The 18,818-nt window shown below is 38.1% G+C and overlaps 1 long non-coding RNA gene across 5 annotated transcripts in view; it reads right to left on the bottom strand.

Annotated features, from left to right (window-relative positions):
- Nucleotides 1–15,063, bottom strand: part of LOC140617575 (uncharacterized) — a 79,224-nt gene extending 64,161 nt beyond the window's left edge. For all 5 annotated transcript variants that reach the window (XR_012017777.1, XR_012017778.1, XR_012017776.1 and 2 more), the window contains exons 1-2: nt 14,926–15,063; nt 5,175–5,285 (exon numbers count right to left, since the gene is read on the bottom strand). This is a non-coding gene — a long non-coding RNA (uncharacterized lncRNA). The remainder of the gene's footprint in view (nt 1–5,174; nt 5,286–14,925) is intronic.
- Nucleotides 15,064–18,818: the final 3,755 nt, after the last annotated feature.

Here is an 18,818-nt window from a genome sequence, read left to right as displayed (position 1 = left end):
ATGATTGTATTTTATTTCCATTGTTGATTTACTGATAATAACTCTTTATTAGATTAATGCTACTTGATATGTATAGATATATTTTTAACTTACAACTGTCTACTTTTAAGTAATATTATACCACATCATGTATAACATAATATAACCTTAAAATGACATATTTTTTTTATCTCCCTTCCCAGGCTTGCGGTTATTGTTGTTGAGCATTTTACACACACACACACACACACACACACACACACACACAATGTGAATAAGTTGAATACGTATAAATAACAATATGTAAGTTAAACATATGAATATGTGTGTACATTTATTAAACTTCTCTTGTATTCTTATTACTTTTGTTTAGACAATTATTTTAAGTATTTAAATTTTTTAAATCTTATGTATTTACTCATGTAGTTAGCAATTTCTGTTCATGATTCTTCATTTCCCCTTAGTACCATTTCTTTTCTGCCTGAATGAATCCCTTTACCATATTTTATATTGTAGGTCCATTGCAGTTGGTTTTCTTTAGCTTTGGAATGTTTGAAAAAGTCTTTATTTTGCCTTTAGTTTTGAAATATATTTTCACTAGGTATAAAACTTGAGTGACTAGTTTTTTTTCAGTACTTTAAAAATGTGGTCGCACAATCTTTTCTCCTACTGTGCTTTTGATGAGAAATCATCTCTCCTCCTACTCTGTGTTCCTGTGTTTATAATTTGTCTCTCTTTTTTTTCTGCCTGTGGTCATGTGCACTTCTTTATTACTGATTTTGAGCAAATTGACTAGGATGTATATGTGATTTTCTTTATTTTCTTTCTATTTCCAGTTTTTTAGGGCTTCTTGGATCTGTTGATTTATAGTTTTCAACAAGTTTTAAAATCTCACCTATCTTTCTTCAAATACCCATAATCTTCACTCTTTGGGGGACTCCAATTATCCATGTATTTGATTACTTACAGTTTCCTGAGAGCTCATTAAGCTTTTCTTCTGCAATTTTTTATTTTTAATCTGCCATAAATCCTATCCAGTGTATGCACTATAGTTTTCATCTCTAGTTTAGAATATAGCTAAAATTATATGCTAATTTTAACATTTGTGTCTGTTCTGTATTAGTTTTGTTGGATTTCTCTTCTCATTATGGGTCATATTTTCCTGCATTATGTTTGTTAACATTTAATTGGATGCATTTATCTTATTGAGTGCTAGATATTTTTGCATTCCTATAAATATTCTTCAACTTTCTTCAAGGATTCAGTTAAGTTACTGAGAAATAATTTGATTCTTTTAGATCTTACTTTTAAAATTTGTTAAGCATGTCTAGAGCAGTATTTGATCTAAAGCTAATTATTTCCCACTACTGACACAAGACCCTTTTGAGTATTTTACTTAACACATACTTAATTATGAGGCTTTCCAGTCTGACTTTTGGGTATAGAAGCTATTTATGGCCCTGAGTGAGCACTGAGTATTTTTCCTCTAACTTGTTTGTGTTGTTTTTTTCCCTATCCTTAGCTAGTTTTTCATATACATGTGGTGACCACTACTCTTCTGGATGTTTAAGGGAGATGCTCAGCATATTTTTTGAGTTCTCTCTCTGAGTGTGTCTCTCTTCTCTGGTATACTTTCTTGAAAACTGTAGCCATATTGGTTTCTCTGGACTCAGCAATTAGGAGTCCACTCGTTTCTCCCTGGTTTCTCATTCCCTGTTTGGGGATGGGTAGCCTTGAAATTCTTTCAATACCATAAGCTGAGACAATTCTAGGGCTTACCTCTTTTAATCTCACTTCCCAGGGATTAGTAGATTTGGGTCTTGAAGTGTAGTGCTTGAAAACCACAGCTTCATATATTTTTGGTTGTTTTAGATAGGAAGGTAAATCCAGCATCTAGCCAGAAATAGAATTCCCCTCTGATTCTTTTTTGTTTCTGGCTTTTGTACAATCTACTGGCTTTACCAAAATAATGTTTCCTCTCTTTTCATAATCTTTACATATATTTCAGGTCTTTATTGAGCCAGTTATTCTCCTAGGTGGCCTCACAGCTGTCTTTCCTTAGTGTTCCTGAAACACCTCAGACTTAAGCCCCTTTAATGTTAATACCATTGACTCCAAATGTTAGTTTTCATTGTCCTCTAATCTACCAGACTTGGAACTTGGATCTTGAAGGCACTATGGGAACAGAAATTACTTCCTTCCCACTGTGATGTCCACAGGTCTTGCACTGAGCTTTACATATATTCAGAGCACGTTCATAGCTTCAGGCTGGAGGGATGAACTCATCCAAGAAGTGGGAAAAGGCTTCCCCTGAGCAAGGTTTTCAGGATGGTGAGATTTTGTTAGCCTCCTCACTTATCTACCATTAGCCAAGTCAGGCTAAGATTACAATCTTTAGGCAAAATGTATGCTCTCTAGATATCTGGAATCTAGTTGAACATAGAGAAGGCAGAGATAAAAAGAAAAAATTCCAAAGTATTTTTTGGAGGACACCAGATGAGAGAGGTAAACAAAAAGTGCAGTCTTGGAGAAGAGCTGTTTAACCCCAGTCTCCATCAACAGAACCCATCAGCCCCAAACTGTGTAGCTTTATTTCTTTTTACTCCCAGCTCATTCTTGCCTTAACCCCCTCCCTTTTTTTTTTTTCTTTTAAACTTCTTGTCAGAGTCAGCTCTGGCTCTGAATGCCAACCTACTTAGAGACTGTCCAGGTGCCCATGGACCATTGTCCCTTCCCTACAGCAGTCTACCTGGGTTTTTGCTCACATGAACCCTACTTCCTTTTTTCATTGCATCTTCTTTGCAAGTGTACACCCTCAGACCCTCTTACTTGCCCTGGCCTTCTTGTATATTTATTTTGTTAGTCTGCTCATTATATTGTATTTTATAAAAGTGTTGTAATTATTAACAATAAATAGAAGTTAATTCGGAAAAATAATGCAGAGTGCAGATCAGCGAATGGACGAACTCTTGATTGATTTCAATACAATAAGTAAAACAGAGAAAATAAAAACGGCACATCTTCCTTTTAAAATGATGTTATTTATTTATTCATGAGAGACACACAGAGAGAGGCAGAGACACAGGCAAAGGGAGAAGCAGTCTCCATACAGGAAGCCCGATGTGGGACTTGATCCTGGGACTCCAGGATCACTCCCTGAGCTGAAAGCAGATGCTTAACCACTGAGCCGCCCAGGCATCTGTGGCACACTTTCCTAAGGATATTTTACTCAGTCATATTTGGCCAGATATTGGAATATTTACCTAATCAGATACTATAATTGTACCTCTAGCATGTCCTCCAACCTGTCCGTGCCACATTAAGGAATGCAGGTCAAGATATGCCCAAGAAATCACCTCCTCAATTGGTGAAATCAATAGTGATGAAAGAACTCTACAGGGAGCTCCTTAGAAGAATGGACTGGTCTAGTAATGGCGTACCTTCACATAATCAAAGAAGTCAGCAAATCAGAAATGTAAGCATGTCATACATCAGTGGCTATGAGAAGCTCAGCTTGTCCTTATTTTGTTCAGTGACAGCATGACAAGGAGAGTGAAAGAGGAAAAGACAGTCTGACGAAGCATCAAGTTAATGTCAGGATCTCATCTGCATCACAAATGAATGCAAAAAAATTCCTACTGAGAGTTCAAGTAATAAGGCTTGATGTCATCCCATTGACATGAAGAGGAATTCTTGAGGGCCAAGGATTAAAATTTGGCTCCAAAGCAAGGTGGAAGTTGAGGATTATTTCTCCACAGAGTAAACCTAGGAACCATCATAGTTTATTGATTATGTAATGTAAAGCTCCTCAAAAGTATCTATGAAGAATGACCAACTACCTAGAGATGTAGCTCCAAGTGATGAGGAACTTATGGACTCAAAGGGAGGTATAGTCTAAATCTGAGTTTTATTTTTTTTTAAAGATTTTACTTACTTATTCATGAAAGACACACACAGAGAGGCAGGAACATAGGCAGAGGGAGAAGCAGTCTCCCTGCAGGGAGCCTGATGCGAGACTTGATCTCAGGACCCTAAGATTATGACCTGAGCCAAAGGCAGACACTGAACTACTGAGCCACTTAGATGGCCCTGAGAAGTTTTAATTAAACACAGCTATCTGTCTGCAATTTTCATCTGTTAGTATTGGTGCTGTTCTCCTGGAACTATACAAGGATGTTTGCTATTTTTGATATGCCACCTTTCAGCACTGTGCTGGATTTGCTTATATTCACTTATATAAGCCAATCTTCTCCATGCTATGTTCAATGCCATTACACGGGATGTTTGAAATTAGCCATGATGGTAGTATTCAAACCATGGGAACCAACAAGTCAGGGCTTTTTCCCAGAGGGTCAGCTGTTTAACATTTGTGAGCATACCACTGGTTACTCTTCAAATATTTGTTAACAATGATTGTTGTAATAATAACCTTTTATGATTAACTGTTCACAATGAATGAGTGCTGTATCACAGGGCAGCTGACCCCTTCAGGCTTTGTTTTCAAGGCTTCTATGTCAGCTGTTGTCTAGCTAGTTTTAGCCATTTGTTGGCACTGATGAGGGTTTGAGTAGTGACTAAGGGAAGGAAGGCAAAGACAATTCTATTCCCCTGTTTATTTTTTTTAAATATTCATTTATTCATAAGAGACAGAGAGAGAAGCAGAGACATAGACAGAAGGAGAAACAGGCTCCCTGTGGGGACCCTGATGTGGGACTCGATCCGAAGACAGCGGGATCACTACCTGAGCCAAAGGCAGATGCTCAACCACCGAGCCACCCAGGTTCCCCCTCTATCCCCGTTTCTGTCTGAGTCACCTATATGGCTTCATCTCTTTGGTTTCAGCTCCTGACAAAGAGATCTGCCACGAGGCCAGCTTCTATAGGGTGCTTCTGTCACTGAGTGGTATTATCAGCACTTCCTCTGTCTGTTCCCTCTAATCTAAGGTAGAGATGGCTTTCCTGCTATTACTAAGGGCTGGATTGCCTGACTATCCTCTATTAGACAACTAAGCCCTCTCATTACCTGTGTAAATCCTGAATTAAATTCCTTCTGCTTAAATATTCAGATGGGATTTGAATCCCAACTAGATCCCTGACCGACATAATGTTCAAGTAATTGGCCAAAGTTCACACTGAAATTAGCTAAGCTTGGATTTGAATCCTGGTATATCTGACTATAGCAACTATATCCAATACCTTGACATTGCTTCAAATCTTGTTCTGGTTTTCAGATCCTCTCTTCAATCTGTCCTTCATGGCCTACTTAGAATGAATAATCAGAATTCCAGGAAGCTCCAGGTAAGTCCACTATGGGGAAACAGGAGAAATGCCTTTATTAGAGTCCAAATGGAAAACTTCCAACTGTTCATCTTTGCTTGGAGTTGGAAAATGAACGGAATTAGATGAGCTTTCCAAGGCTCCTTTGTTGTAGGAGTACCCAATCTTACAGTGTCTAAAAATGGTGCTATTTTATATTTTTGGCCCAAAATAGAGACCTTAATTAAATAATGTGACATAACCATGAACATATAAATATGGCTGATTCTTTGTATTAGGCTCACACTCAGCTATATTTGGTGTTGAATTAGAAATATGTCACATAGTTATGCAGGAAATAGGAAATGATTACAAAGCACATGCACCTGGTCATCATTACCCTATTTTTCTGGTCCCTTGTAACTCATCCTTCTTAGCTTTCTTCGGAAAGAATCTTATGAGTTTTCCTGTCTAGGCTGTTCACAAGTGCAGACGCTATCACTGTGGCCAGTTATTCCAAACTCCTGAAAGCTATTGTCATCTACTTTGCTTTGCCTTTTCTGGTGATGCGGGTAAAGGTAATACACGTAAAGGCAATCTCTCCTGAGAGGCCAAGGCTTTGAATCCCTGCTATGGGACTCCTACATATCACTATAACCAGTTTGGTTTTACCTTATTCTCATAGTTCTATCTACATTTTCATGCTTATATCCTTATATCTACGGGGTTTTGTAGGGTTTGGTACAGTGGTATTGTTGCTAAGTCAGCAAGAGGAAATCAGCCACATCATATTGTCTTTGACTATAGAAACATTTTAGAGATCTTACACCTGCTCTCACCCCATCTCTGCAGTGGACGATTTTATAGAAGATCAAGACCACAATTATTTCACGAGACATTGTTTTCATTTTACAGCATTTGCCACAAATGCAGTTTGTTTATTAATTTATCATTTTTCTATTCCCTCCACACACTGTTTACTCATGAGAGCAGATTTGCTTTCCCCACCTCTGTAGACAGAGTAGTGTCTGGCCTAAAAGGAAGTGCACAGATATTTGTTGCTTGAAAAAGGTAAATGCATGAATGGGATGGGCAGATGGTTGCACATCAAACATCATACACACAACTCCTTTTCTCTGTGTATTTATGGGTCCTCTATTCTTTCCTCAGATAGAAATTAGCAAGCCAGGCAGCCCCAGGCCCTTCCTCATGGCCTTGATGTGGTCCTTGCCATTATAAGCCATGTTGCTTCTGAATTTCCTTCTGGAGCATTTTGGTCTATGACTTCTAGATGAAAAGAAACCTGGAAGAGGAAAACTGCTTCTATATTTTAGAAACAGAATAAATTAAAATAGCCTCTATTTGGAATAAACTCCACCACCACCACCCTAGGTTTAAATGAACCCTTCATCACTTGTAAGTTGTATTACCTAAGACAAGACATTTAGTTTCTCTGACTCCCATCTTTTTCCTCATATGTAAAATGTCAGTGACAATTGTACCTTCTTTTACTACTTCATGCATTGCTGAGGGAGTTAAAAGTGGTTTCCTTAGGCAGTGTTCTTGCTCCCAAATGGCCACTTTTTCTCTCTCTCTCATTTCTCTTCTCTCACAAAAATTCTAATTCTTTAATACAGTGCTCTCCACCAACTTCTGGGAAGGAATTCTCTCAAGTACCACTATTCCAATAATGATGGGAATGACTGATGATTGATTCATGCCCTTCCCAGGGAAATGTATATGAAGCATGGTGCTCATTTGGCTCAAGTGATACAATTCTAATGATGGGACTGCAGGCTGTGTTATAAACTCTCTGGGAAGCTATTTGGGCCCAGGGAGAATTCTTAAGTTCTCAAAAAATTGAAGCACAAATAACTGCCTTTCTCATCTACATCTGAGGCCAGGTCTGCCCAGCTGATTGACTTTTGGACATTCTATACGTAACATTCACTAAGATTGCAATTGGTGTGATATGATGTATACCACAGAAGTTTCCTACATGGATGAAATATAAGGCATGAGATATCAGCCCTATATAAATGAAACTCATGCCCTTCTTGGGGCAAAGTGGCCCCATGGTGTAGTCTATCTACTTGGAAAGTAGCTTTGAAGAAAATTGTGACCAGAAAAGAAAGCAAAATAATCTAGGGTTGGTGTGTAGGCCTCAGATGACTATTGAGGACAGAGCTATAGTTGCAGGAAAGCATTAGTCATAGATTAAGAAATACATTTAGGATTCCAACTATCACCTCATTTGTTCAGGTGTATATAATTCGAGGTATTGAAAGCATTTGATTAATTGTATCAGTCAGAATAGTCTAGATTTTTTTGTGGCATGACCTTACCCCTCAATGCCAGTGATTTAATAGTATAAAGCTATTTCTGGGCCACCTGGGTGGCTTAGTCGGTTAAGCTATCCAGCTCTTGATTTTGGCTCAGGTCATGATCTCAGGATCCTAGGATTGAACCCCACAGTGGGGAGTCTGCTTGAGGATTCTCTGTCTCTCCCTCTGCCTCTGTTCCACTCCTGCTCCTCTCTTTTTCTCTCAAATAAATAAGTCTTCAATAGTATAAAGCTATTTCTTACTATTCTATATACCTTGTAGGTTTCTATGTAGCTGGCTGTTTATCTGCTTCATGTAATCACTCAGAGACCCAGACAGCTTTGCTGGGAAGTGACATATGTCACTTGTGCTTCTGGCTTAATGCCAGAACTAGTTACATGGCCTTGCCTAAATACAGGGGAATGTTTTCCAGGTATTTGGAAGGAAAGTTGAGCCAGCCATTAATTATCATATCTACTATAGATATCAACTAGCTGGTGATTCTTATTTAGATCATGAATAAATCAAATGTCTGATGAAAACTGGAGATCTGCTACCCAGAAAGAATTAGATGGTTATATACACTTTTGCATTCAATTTCATTGAGTTTGTAGATTCTAATACACCTCAGCCAGGAAGCCAATGGTGAGAAGTGTATTGGAGCTGGTTTGTAGTGGCTTGCAAGAGCCATTCGCAAAATTTTCAGGACTTTTGCAATCTGGCTGTTGTATTGTTAGCTTGAAATGGCTCTAGTGGAGTATTTAAACCATGGAAATTGAAAAATGCTATCAATCAACACTCCCTCACACTTTTCTTCTGTAGAGTTTGTTGCTAATGTTTCCTAGCATACCAGAGCCTCTAGCAACCCCTTATTTCTATGAAAGCAACTCCTCCTCTAGATCAGAGATCTCAAGTATGCTGTATCTCACATGTCTGTTCTGTTTGACTAAGCAAGTGATTTCTTGGAGCACAGTTTTGAGGAGTGTGAGGTGTGAAAGTATGCTAACTTCTAACAGCAATATCTGACATATTGTAAGAGCCTGGAGTGGCAGCAAAAGTGCTAAATCCTGCATTGCTAAAACAATAACTTCATTACACAGATAGACACTAAGGCCCAGTGGGATTAAATTAAATGAGCTGCTTAAGATCTATTAATGTTGTCAATGACCCCGGAACACAGGTATCTGGATTCCTCTGCTGCGTGCAGCCATGTCTCCAAATCAGCATTGCAATAGCTAGTGTTTGCAGAAGCCTGACATGACCAGGGGTCACTCAAAGACAGACAGTGATTCAGGAGGGGTACAGCTCCTATGTTGATCTCACTATCTTGGCTATTGGAGGCCATAACTTTTTCTTTGTGTGAGCACTTGCTCTAGCCTACAAACTTTGAAGCACACCCTCTTCCCAGGAGAGGAAACTATCTTTGATAAAACTTTGGGCATCTGAGATCTCCACTGGAACTGGAGATTATATCTGGAGATAAAGGACAGGACCAGATCATCCTTTAAATTAATGAACATCTATTGCCATGACAACCCCTTAGCACTAGCCCCAAATTAGATGGTGTTCATTTTACAGATTAAATCACTTATACTTTAACTTTGAGTGTGTTTTTTCTCAAATGCAATTTTAAAATATATACACAGCAATCTAAGACAAAGGAAGACAGGAGCTAGAGACCTGGTTGAGGCTGTACCTAATACATGGCCCCCAAATGGTCTAACATGAGGCTATTATCAGTGCTTCTTCTGCATACTACCTTTATCCCAAAGAGAGTGAACATACCATTAGGAGTGACCCCTTCATCCTTTGGGATACATTAGGGCCAGCCATTTTGGATGCCCAACCAAGTGTATACTCAACTAGACTGTTCTCACTCTATCTGCTGTGCTTCTAATTGACTAATGACCCCCAAATCATGGAAGAAAGAGCTATCAAAGCCTTGTTGCAGTGACTAATGATAAACACTGAAAGGTTGTCAAGGCATTGATGCTTTGAACAACACAGGACCTCGGGCCTGTCCTCCAGCAGCCCTTGACCTGTGAATGGTGTGCCTTTTTCCACATGCAAGGAAACTGGACACATGCCCAGAACTCCCAGAGTCTGCCTGAAACAGATGGCCCATGTCCCAGACAAAGAGAAACTTGCTTCTCCTCTTATTTCACAATCTGGAAGGAGCAAAACTGGGAGAATTTAAGGGATGGCATTGCAGTCCCTTCATTCCCCAGAAAAATCAGACCTATATGAGGGAAGTCATATGTCCAATGATGCAGAGCCACTTAATTTTAAAGTTCAAGTAAAGACCGAGTATCCCAGTTTCTAGTCCAGGATGCTGATCAGTGGCATTTAACGCAGAGTTGAAATTATCTCAATATTGTACTGAAAAAAAAAGTGGCATAATTATGCCAAGTTTTATGCTACTCACTTACAATCAAATAATCATTTTGTTTACAAGAAGTGAAGTGGATTTTTTTCCTGATTATTTCTAGTTTTTTGTTGATTTGACTGCTCTGAATTTTTGTTTTTGACTTGGCTGTTTTCTTCCTTAATATTCTGGTTTCTACTAGTCATTATCACAGAAGAAATTAGGACAGAGACTGAAAAATAATTAGCAGCAAGCACACATTCATGCATATAGTACTTTTTATTTTTCAAGACATTTTCCATACTCATTCCCTCAGTTCATTCTCAAGAAACTTTGTAAGGCAGATCAATTAATTATGATCTGACCCAGTTTAGTGTTGATCTAACTAGTGGGCACAGAGAAGTTAGGTAGCATTCACAATATCACTCATGTATTTAGTAACAAAGAAAGAACTAGGATTGGTTTATATTATTTGAAATTTGATGTTCTGTCCACTATATCAATGTGTAGTATCTTCTCAAATCTATGTGTTATACCTGCCAGGCTAGCACTAAAAGTTCAAATGCATGTCCATTTACCTGAGACGTCACTAAAATAACAATAAGCTATAATAATAATAATAATAATAATAATACAATTACCTGTTATTTACAATTTCTTTTCTCTCAACCCCACTTCCCACTTATTGGGGATACTGTCAACATCTAACATAAAAACAAAAACCTATCGAACTGTATGTTATAGAGTACATATTCAAAATTATACTTTCTATTCATAGAAATTTCTTTCAAGTTTTCACCTGCATTTGAACTACATTAATTTTGCACACAATTTGAATCAGTTGCCAAAGCTAGAGCAAATTCACAGAAGCTGAGAAGAGGAAGGAAGTGGGAGAAGGTGGGAAATGACGAGTATACTGCCCTTTTGTGACGACAACAGTGAGTAATATGGGAGAAGGTAACAGCAAGGAAGAAAATGGGGAAAAAAATGAGAATCAAGAGAAAAGAAAAGAAAAAGCTGATTGTTACTCTCCAAACACCTGACAACTTGATTCCATTTCGTGAAACTTGGTAGGTCCTCAGGTCTGAAAAATAATCCTGAGCCATTAAATACAATTAGATTTAAGTTTATTGAGGACTGGAGTTCATTAAAAAATGCAGGAAGGTAGATTGCCACTCACTGTAGAAACATTTCAATCCCACACTGTCCAGGCTAATCCACCACAAATACATATTTATTGACAGGTTATTTGTTTTCTTCCTATTCTAGAGCTTAAGGAGAGAGCAGAAACCTAGCTAGCATTGTTCAACTGCTATGTCCTCACCCTTGTAATAGTTCCTGACACATAGTAGGCTTTTGGTAAATAGTTCTTAAATTAATTGCTATATTAATTAGTTATATAACCAGACATTTGCTAATAAAATAGAACATTTCCTAATAAAATTGAAATTTTCACCAACCTCATTAGATTTTATAATTCTAATGAAATATTTAAGAAATTCCACAGTGTTATAATGAATATAAGAAATTATTATTATCCCATTAACAAGAACTTGCATTTAACAAAGGTAGGGGGGCACCCGGGTGGAAAACACCAGCACCCCAACTCTGAGAAGAGAGATTTTCAGTCCACATGGATTCTATGTCATTCTTCTGTTTTCCATTTTGGAAACATTCCGTTCATTATATGACAGTCAGCAGTAGCTCTCTGTCTGACTCACTTCTCTCATTGTAATGTTGCTCCTAGAATCTGCTACTTCTCACAAAGGTGAAAGATAAAATTTCATTGAAAAGCCTGTCTTTTGTGCTGTTTTCTTGTACATTCTCAAACATAATCTCATTTTATCTGTTTTCTTCAACAAATTCCTCCTCAGATGATGCTAACCTGCTCTTATTGCAAAGTGTCACTTCAGAGCATCTATTACTGCTCTGTTCTTGTCTCTACATTTCCTTCATTCTTAGGCCATACCTCCAACCTGTTCTCTCACATAGCCCATTGGAAGATATACATGCCAGAACTAGTGGTTTCTGTCCATTTTTGTCTGAAATAGTCAAAAGAGAGCTGAAGGAGAAGGAGAACAAACCTAAATATGTTTCCCATCCTATTTCTTACTACATTATAGCTGTGTGACCTTGGCTAAGCCAATTAACCTCTCTGAACTTCATATGGGTAGAGTAAAACTTTATTTCCTTAGGGTCAGGAGGTGAGCAGAGTTATCTTCCTTGGGGTTTTTCCCATTCTAATTTCTATTATGTATTTGTGGTTGACCTATAGACCAACCATTTATACCAACTTAGTGAAGTCATTCTCAGGAATAAAGCTATGTCACTGATTTGCTTTAGAAAACAGATCAAACAGACCACTAATGTCTTCTTTGGGTACCTCAGTTTGTTCATGTGTCCAATGGACAGAAGAAACTATTCCTTTATGTGGCCCAATGCAATGGACAAATGAATGACAATGAAAGGATTTGCAGCCTTTAGAGAATGGTGTGCATACAAATGGATGAGAAGACATATGGCCATAGTTGTATCACTTCTTCTGTCTGCACATGAGTCATCACAGAGACAGCACCCCCCACACACACTGCACAGGGCATGAGGGTGATTTACAATCTTGCCTTCAGTTAAGGTGTAAATCCAATTCTTAAAAATAAAATAAAATAAAAATAAATAAATCCAATTCTGATGGATCAGTTTCTATTCAGTTGAAGAGAATTAATCTGATTTTTGGTTTTATTCCACATAAGACCCAGGGAGGATGTTTTCCATCGCCTGGTAGTGGGAAGAGGTCATAGTACATACTATGCCTCTAGAAGACATGGTTACCTGGGGCTGAAAGGTAAACAGAAACTTAGACATCCTCCAAATACGCACACACACAACAGGACATCTAAGCTCTTTCTCCACTAAAAACTAGGTGGATTGATTTATCTGGAGCAATATTTCCCATGGCATTGACTGATACTTATACTATTGCTAAAATTAACTGTTATGTGGAGTTAATTTATATGTAACTTGGTGATATGTTCCTCCAACCTCCTTGCTGGGCAAAAAGATTTAGGCTCATTCAGTCTTATCTGTCTTGGTTTTAAAGTAAAGTTTGGGCTTTCCTTTAGTGTTACCACCTCAGAAGAAGGTATTTCAGACCCACATTATTTTTCTGGGTGGGTGAGGACTTCCATTTGTCTAGACTATCATACTTTTGCTTATCCTTGGCAGAAGAGTTGGTTGTGGTTAGCAGCTGAATAATAGACTCTCTAGGGGCACAGAGGAACATCCTTTCAAAGTGGATATTTTGTGAGTGATGACATCACTGATTGGTGGCCAGTGAGCTCCCCTGGAGGGCAATAAGTGGGACTCATCTGCAGTGAACCAGGTTCCTGGTCCTTGAAACTCTTTCCCTCAAAGATGGATGTCTATCTTATTTTTTTAATTTTGTCTCCCCTGTCCCTCTGCATCTACACTTCTCCTTTTCTGGCCTCTGTCATTTATTAGTCTATATGAGTGGAAGTCCAACTCATCTTATCTAAAGCAGTTTACAGAATATTTGTCACTATTTCTACAATGAGTGACTATTCACTGTGTATTTGGGGAAGAGAAGGAATGGGTCTTTAGGGTATAACTGAAATAATTTAGTGGGGGTGGGGAACAAGGTGTTTGACTCTGGGAGATGCCATGCTTCCTCCTATAATTTTAGTGATGGAAGACAGCTTCATGTTCTCAGTAAAACCTAGGGTAGCGTTGAAGGCTCTACTAAGCCTAACAAAAGGACCTCATCTTAAAGTCCTGTCCAGGGCAGTGCAGTCCTGTATAATACAGAGTACATAGGATGTTCTCAACAGACACACATTTGATTAAAATGAAGGCATCATACCAAGTAGTCAAATGAAGAGAATACTACCAGAGGAAACACTGTCTATACTTAGCCTTCTAGTCCCTCATCTTCTGATACTCCAGACTTGGGCAAGCCTTTGTTGTTTATTAGAACAGCATCTCAAGAAATAAGAAAGGGAGTGCTTGTTAGCCCAGTGCCAGGGGCCACCTGGACACTGAGGACCACATTCACTCAATTCTTTAACACATCATTATTATAGGTCAGCAAAACCTAAATCCCTTCCAAGAATTGCCGGTGATCAGTAAGAAAGCAGGGCACTTGTGATATAATAGGTAGGTAGGAAAAAAGATCTGTGACACTCAGCATTGAGGGAGAAGATAAACTTTGTCGCAGGTAGTAAATTTCAAAGCCTTTCTGAAGATGATGCTATTAATGTATATTCTTTTTTGGAATGCCATAGTGTTTGTTAAGTGAAATATTTAGGACATAGACATGGGTAACAGTGGTAGGGATCTCTTTTAAGTTTACTTTTAACTTGTAGGAAGTGAAGTTTAGTTATGTTAATAGAATTGCTCCTTTCCTTTTTAGTAGTTGTCCTGATCCTACAGAGGAAAGCAGGGGGAGAAGAAATTTATCAGCCCCAAGTAGAACTAGGCTTCATTTCCTCCATGGCTTCTTATCTATGCTACCAACATTAAGTTGCATCTTTATATTGGTTCTCTAGCCTTAAAATGGAAGTTGGGAGGCAATTATTTGGGGCTAGACTTTACAGGACCCCAAATGTTATGCTGGCAGCATCCAATGGTATTTGAAAAGACCTTAGAAGCTATCACAGATGAAAAAGTAAAACAATCAAATGGGGTCCTTAAAGAAAATAGTTGTAGCAGTGTTGAAAAAAAATGAGTTAGATGGTAAATTGGAAAAGACAGAAGGTGGAAGCCATGGTAGAAAGATTTGGTCCAAGTGAGACCACAAAAATTAGCTATGCTGCTGACATTACAAGAAAAGGACAATGTGGATGCTGTCTCAAGATCTCTGGATTTACAACAACCTCAACACACAACACTAGAAATAGATGCCTGCCTCTTTGCTCTGCTGCTAACGTTATTATAATGATATTATTTATAATAAAAACATAACAGCTAGTTATTACTGAGTACTTACTGTGTATCAAGCATGTATTACTCCATGTTTTACATTCATTAATTCATGGACTATCCTCAACCATGTTGCCAGGCGGACCTATTATTACCATTCTCTTTAGGTGAGAATGTTGATGCTTTATGAGGCTAAGTAATTTGCCCACATTCTCACAGCAGCAGAACTGGAATTTGAACCCACATACATATGACTTTATAACCCAACCCCTGCCCCATATACTGTCTCTCTTCTCTATTGTCCAAAGCAGTCATTTCCTATGCCCAAGGGAAGTTATATATGTTTCTTGTAATACTGTGGTAGTTTTCACTTTGGATAAGAGGGAATAAAAAGAAGATTCTAGAAGTCTTTGTTTTAGAACCAAGAAAAGAAAGAAAAGTCATTTGTTAAAGTAAAGTTTTAAAATATCATCTTAATGTGTGAAGTGAGAGAATGGGAGAGCAAAAGAGCAATCCCAGCTGTGCCAAAGAAGAAATATTTTCGAGGAAGTATACTTGCGTGGGCCAAAGCCAGGTGAGTTGAAGTGAGAAGAGGAACTCCAGTTAGCCTTCCAATTTACTGATTTTGAATCTCACATTCTTGAGCATGTCTCTAGTTATGGGACTCAAGTAGTAAGACCAAAGAGGTTGAGTTCTGGAAGCCCCATGTGCTGAGAGATTAATGTCAAATGCAAGTGACTTGCCAACTAATTGGAGCTAAATGGGGGTAGAAATTGACACCTCAGCGCAGACCCTGCTGTTTGGAAACTCTTGAGTAAGAATAATGGCACTGTTACCTGACTTCAGTGCTGAGTAGGGCAAGTGCTGTGGAGTGTTACTTGGAGAAATATTCAATTGAGAGTGATCTGGAAGCTCCTAAAAATCATATTTGTATGCAAACAAAATAGTAGCCTACTCAGGTCAGTTCAGGTTGATGGCTGCCAAGTGGTGAGTTCTGCTATGCAGACCTTGGAAATCACTGGAAGATGGACCTATAGGGTCCTCAGAGCATTTTCTGAGGGAGTGGCTCACATTAAATGCACACTTGAAAGTCTCACCTTCCCCTGGGAGAGATTGCTTGCTGCATGTGGCTTCCATTTAGGAATGAGTGATTATTTACCAGAAGTTTGCTGCTAACAAGAGCTTTGATTATATAGAGAAGGTTTGTCCTTTTTGTGATAAAAATCCTCACTGCAGTGCACTAAATTAGATGCAAAACATCCTCATTAACACAGCCAATCTGGTAAATAATGTCTTAGGGAAATTGTCTTATTAATTAATAATTAGGGCCTTTGCTCAACAGAATGTTGGAATCCTGGTTTTATAAATGAGGCTCCCCTCCTCACCCATTCTATGTTTTTTTTTTCCCCTGTATGCTTGTGAAACTAGTAACATAAGAGAATAATAAATATAACTTATAGGTGAATGGAGCTTTTCTTGGGTCTAAGCTTTACTGTAAGCTCATCTCCAGAGTTGGAGTTCCTGCTTGATTCAATGCCAGAACAAAGCAAATGCTTCTCTGGATCTTTACTGATGTTACAGATGTAGAAACAATTCCAACTAAAGTGAATTTATTTTCTTTTAAAGATTTTATTTGTTCATTTATTTGAGAGAGAGAGGGAGGGAGGGAAAGTAGAGCATACAAGCAGAAGGAAGGGGCAGAAGGAGAGGGATAAACAGTCTCTTCACTGAGCCAGGAGCCCAATGTGGGGCTCAGTCTCATGACCCTGAGATCATGACTTGAGCTGAAGGCAGATGCTTAACTGACTTAGCCACCCAGGTGCCCCTAATATGACTTCAAACATCCTTTAGTTCAGCTTTCCTTCTATACAAGGCTGTGTTGTGTGATTTCTCCAATGCACGACCACATAATTTCTCTTTGTTTGAATATAATGTGACTCTCACAACTTCATGCTGCTTACACTGTTGTAGACCAAATTTGCAGGAAGATCTTCCTAATTCTGAGTCAAAATGAGACCATATGGTATTTATCTTTCTCTGACTGACTTATTTCACTTAGCATCAAACTGTCTAGGTCCATCTGTGTTGTTGCAAATGGCAAGATCTCATTCTTTTTTGTGGCTGAGTAATATTCTATCTCTCTATGTATCTATCTATACCATCTATGTATCATAAATAATTCTGCAATAAACATAGGGGTGCATATATCTTTTCAAATTAGTGGTTGTGTTTTCTTTGGGTAAGTGCCCAGTAGTAGAATTACTGGATCATATGGTAATTCTATTTTTAATTTTCTGAGGAAGCTCCATACCATATTCCAAAGTGTCCACACCAATTTGCATTCCCACCAACAGTGCACAAATGTTCCTTTTTCACTACATCCTTGCCAACACTTGGTATTTCTCATGGTTTATTTTTTATTTATTTTTTATTTTAGCCATTCTGACAGGTGTAAGGTGATATCTCATTGTGGTTTTGATTTGCATTTGCCTGATTTTTAGTGATGCTAAGCATTTTTTCATGTGTCTGTTGGCCATTTGTATGTCTTCTTTGGAAAAGTGTCTATTCAGGTTGTCTGCCCGTTTTTAATTGGATTATTTCTGTGTTGTTCTTGCTTTAATTTCACTTGTACATAGAATTTAAGAAACAAAACAAAGTAAAAACATATAAACAAAAAAAAACCAAGATTCTTAAATACAGAGAAAAAACTGGTGGTCGCCAGAGGGGAGGTGAGTGGAGGATAGGGGAAATAGATAAAGGGGATTTAAGAGGACATTTATCTTGATGAGCACTGGGAAATGCATAGAATTGTTGAATCACTACATTGGACACCTGGAACTAATATAACACTGTATGTTAATTATACTTGAATAAAAAATTAATTTTTTTAATTCTACTTACGAATCTTCAGTGTGTCTCTGGTGTAATTCCTGTACCACAGTTCCCTTTATTTCCCATGATGGTTCTTCATACATTTGCAGGCAACTCTGCTATAACGCTTTAGTCCAATTTAAAGTTAGCAATTTCCTCACTTGTTCTTTACATGATTCATTTTCAAACAAATTTATTTTGAGCACTTCTCTGTTGTAGCATAGGGAGAAAGACAAGATAACCAAACCCTGCCTTTATCCTTCCACATTTAGTAGAAATTAGAAATTCTTTCATTTCAAACACCAAAATACAGGTGATAATTCCATAGATACAGGAGATAATTCCATGTAAATGTAAAATGGGGAAAATAAAATTGGATAACATATTAGAGCGTAACTAATGTGTGTGGGGGTGGTTAGTTAGGTGGTTAATTTTTGATAATACAGTTAGAAAAGTGCTCTGAGGAAGTCTCATTTACATTTAAGTGTGCATTCCAAAAAGGGATCCAAACATACAAAATTCAGAAGGCAGAATGTTATAATAAAAGCAGCAGGCTACATAGGCCCTAAGCAGAAATGACAGTAATACAATTGAATAGCTGAGCTCTTGAACATTTATAACTTTTCCACATTGCGGTTATTTTTTTATTTTAATTTTTTAAATTAAATTTAATTAATCAACATAGAGTGTATTACTAGTTTCAGAGGTAGGGTTCAGTGATTCATCAGTCTTATATAACACCCAGTGCTCATGAAATCACATCCCCTCCTCAATGCCCATCACCCAGTTACCCCTTTATCCCCCGCTTCAGCGACCCTCAGTTTGTTTCCTGTGATTAAGAATCTCTTATGGTTTGTCTCCCTCTCTGATTCCTTCCTTTTTTTTTTTTTGTAAGTATTTTTTTTGGAGTTCGATATGCCAACATATAGCATAACACCCAGTGCTCATCCCGCCAAGTGCCCCCCTCAGTGCCCATCACCCAGTCACCCCAACCCCTGGCCCACCTCCCTTTCCACCACCTCTTGTTCATTTCCCAGAGTTAGGAGTCTCTTGTGTTCTGTCACCTTCACTAATATTTTCATCCATTTT

This window comes from Canis lupus, chromosome 2 (genome assembly GCF_048164855.1).
Source record: "Canis lupus baileyi chromosome 2, mCanLup2.hap1, whole genome shotgun sequence".
In the NCBI taxonomy this organism is placed as follows: domain Eukaryota; kingdom Metazoa; phylum Chordata; class Mammalia; order Carnivora; family Canidae; genus Canis; species Canis lupus.
The sequence above is the reverse complement of the archived record's forward strand: the minus strand, read 5'-3'. Positions and strand labels throughout refer to the sequence as shown.